General features: G+C 37.7%; 1 protein-coding gene across 3 annotated transcripts in view; it reads right to left on the reverse strand.

The window, feature by feature from the left end:
• Positions 1-743, reverse strand: part of selenop (selenoprotein P) — a 3,746-nt gene extending 3,003 nt beyond the window's left edge. For 2 of the 3 annotated variants that reach the window (XM_035658178.1, XM_035658181.1), the window contains exon 1: positions 609-743. The gene's annotated coding sequence lies outside the window, so the exon portion shown is untranslated. The remainder of the gene's footprint in view (positions 1-608) is intronic. The other variant, XM_035658179.1, reaches the window with a different exon arrangement.
• Between the last annotated feature and the right edge of the window lie 2,510 nt (positions 744-3,253).

The following is a 3,253-nucleotide window of genomic DNA, read 5'->3' on the forward strand; positions in this document are numbered from 1 at the left end:
GGGAAGGGGGAGGATTGGGGGAAGGGGCAGCAAGAGGTGAAAGAGCAGAAAGAGGGAGGAGAGAACATTAGACATTGGTCAATTCAGCTTACAAAAGTGACAGAATTGCACAAAAGGTCAGAGAGGGGTTATCAGTTATTTCTCCAAATCGTTCTCCAAGGTATCCTCCCAAACTGTGACCTCTTTTCACTGAAGTGCTTGCTGGACTTGATATAACTATAAAAGGGAAACTGTGCAACTAGTGGAGTGAACAAAGCAGTTCATCTGAAGTTCCCAAATCTGTGCTCATTTTGTTTCTATGCCAATTTAAGTCTACAGATACAAAAAAAAACAGCATGTCGTCCAACAGAAAGCATGCTTGAATGTTGAAAGCAAACGTATTACCATAAGCATGACAGGCAGAAAGGTTAAATAATGTAGAACATTGCATACACAGTGAAAACATTTGCATTTAAGAAAGGCTCAAATATACTGTATTGCGAAATACCCTTAGGTCGTGTCTCTTAGCATTTATGCATTTATTTATCGTGGATGTAAAAGGACAGACTGATGATTACAATTTGCTTTCTGGGTATTTACTGTAAAATGTAATGAATTCTCTCACTTACCCTTTGGTTAAAAAGTTTCCTGCTCTGTGCTCAGCTCTGCCTTGCTGCAACTCCTTGAAGAAAAACAAGTCTGTTCCTCCCCTGCTCCCCCCTTTTATACTCTGCCTGTTGTTTTTCTATCTGGGTGGAGGACAAAGTTCATTCCTAGCTCTATGCTGATGCCTACACTTTTCTCAAGTTTAAAAAGTCACAGTGCGTGAATTCCCCTTGTTGACAGGATACAAAGATATCGTTTTAATGGAAAATGTTTCATAGCAACTGTCAGTTTGATTAATTCCTTCTGATGAACAGTTTAAGAAGAAAAAATTGTCTCTTTATTATGCCAGCCCTGGAAATAATGCATGCATTTGCCTTATAAATCATCAGGGACGCTTTTTACATTGTTTAAAGTATATAACAGAGGTGTAATGAGTCTCCAAGAACATGGAAGAAGATTGTGCAATTCTGTTTTTGACTGTCAGTGCAAAGAGGGGAAGTGAAAAAGGACAGAGCGCGGGACTCTCTGGCTAGTGTCCAGCATGTTTCTGCAAAGCCAAACACAGCTAGGACTCTAATACAATATTCACAAGTGGCATAATTAAAGGATTCCAGAGAAAGTATCCTCCAGTTTAATACACAAACAGACAGTAAAAGTAGGAAAACTGTATAATACTGAACATGGAAGATCATAAGTGATATTCTTATAGTTCATTGGAAATATGTCATTAATTAGAAGAGAGGAACTTAGCCCTGCCCACCCAAGAAACAGCAGGGGGGAATGATTGATGATATACTGGGGCAAAGAACAAGAAAAGACAGAAGCTTAAAAAAAAAACCTTTTCTAATCCATCAACTCCTGAAGATAAGCTTCAGGCGCTTAACCAATGTAGACAAATGTAGACAATTGTAATTCTTGTTAAGACTTGTCATTACATAATTTTCTTTGAACAGCCGGTAATTGGTGTCACACCAACAGTTCAGTTTATGTAAAGCATATAAAAAGCTGTAAAAAGCCTCAAAGTCCAGTCGGGTAGGTATGTTTGTCTGTCTACAGATAGACCATGCAGTTTGGGGCGGTGAGAGCACTGTTGTAACTTTTATATGGTCAAAGACCGGTTTTAACTAGGCCAGCAAATGTTAGTGACATTGTAGTTTAACAAAGAATAAAATACATTCAAACACACAGTTAAAAATGTGAATATAAGGTATTATCTAAAACTATGGTAAGCAGAACAGGGGATGGAAGCAAATATTTAATACCTGCACAATGTTAGACAATCTAATATAATAGCAATGAAGGAAGTATATTTGCAGCTTGTTGGTATAACTGTGTTAAAGAGGAGTTTGTTTTTATCCATGTTGATTTTTAGTCTGTATTTTGCAATGTTGTTGGGTTGGATTTGCCAGTGTCTAAGATATTCCTGCACTGTATCCACCCCCTTTATATCTCTACAAAAGTCACCACTGTAAATTCTCACAATTAAATATCTGAGATAGTAGTAAAGGCAAATGGAACAGTTTATTTACGACTACTTGTCCTGATTTCAGGAGTTCTACCAGGAACACTTGAGCCGCACACTGAGCAAATTAGGTTGACTTGGTGCTACGGTATGTTTCCCACTCGGAAATGCACCTTGCTGCCAGAATGCGAAGACACACACAAACAGAGCAGAACAAAATGTTTACAAAAAGACATAAAGGCTGTGGTGTAGCAGTTACAGCAGAAAATATGCATCAGTGTACAGAGTGTATAAACACCACCTGATCAGCGCAGTGAGATGTGACTGTGGTGTACAGGTCAGCTGATACAGAGTATGATCTGTATCAGAGCAAGAGCATCATAGCAGCACCTATTACCCAGTGTTACTCATTGACAGCGTATGGCACTATGCTCTTTTTCAGGGCACACTGACCTGCATAAGAATGTATATCAGGAGATCTGAATTGATAATATTAATCCACTCTAAATTATACCAGATAACTAACACTAAAAGTTTAGCACTATATTGTGGAAACCTTAATAAGCATAAAACATTCTCAGGAACGAGACAGTCTTCTCAGTTTGGTGCAACTGACACGAATCATAATCATGCAGCGTAATGTATGCCTCACACTTAACTGGCGGTTCTTAACTGCTTTTCTTATTATTTCTTACTGTGTCTCACCCCTACCTATATGGTAACAACACACACCATTCTGCCTGTTTTTGAAATGTTTTTTCACTCCTTTGTTAGTGAGAACATTGTGCTGCCCTGCACTTTGATTGATTGTTGCGTCACCATTTGTACTTTGCACCCCCCTTTATTCTACATGTATATTTTTTTCAACTTTGAATTTATTTTACTATGACTGTATATTTTATTTGACCATGTATGTATATACGTAATATACTTTCTCTGTATAGTATATATATGCATGCTATAGGCACAGATATTTCTTTCAGGATGTTCTATCTTACCTCTTTCAGACTTCAACCTTATGATAAGTGATGCATGCTGAGACGCAGATGCATTTGTTTTTTCTAAACATTCACATTTTTTATGTCTGAATGCTGACCCTGGCTTTCACATATTTTTGATTCCGATTTTTGATTTACAAGATGATTGTGCCTCTTCTTAATTTTTGGGTCTCAGTAAATCATTTTATAAGGAGTACATTCTAGACCT

Source organism: Morone saxatilis, unplaced genomic scaffold (assembly GCF_004916995.1).
Source record: "Morone saxatilis isolate NCDOM2014 unplaced genomic scaffold, NCSU_SB_2.0 Contig16, whole genome shotgun sequence".
In the NCBI taxonomy this organism is placed as follows: Eukaryota; Metazoa; Chordata; class Actinopteri; family Moronidae; genus Morone; species Morone saxatilis.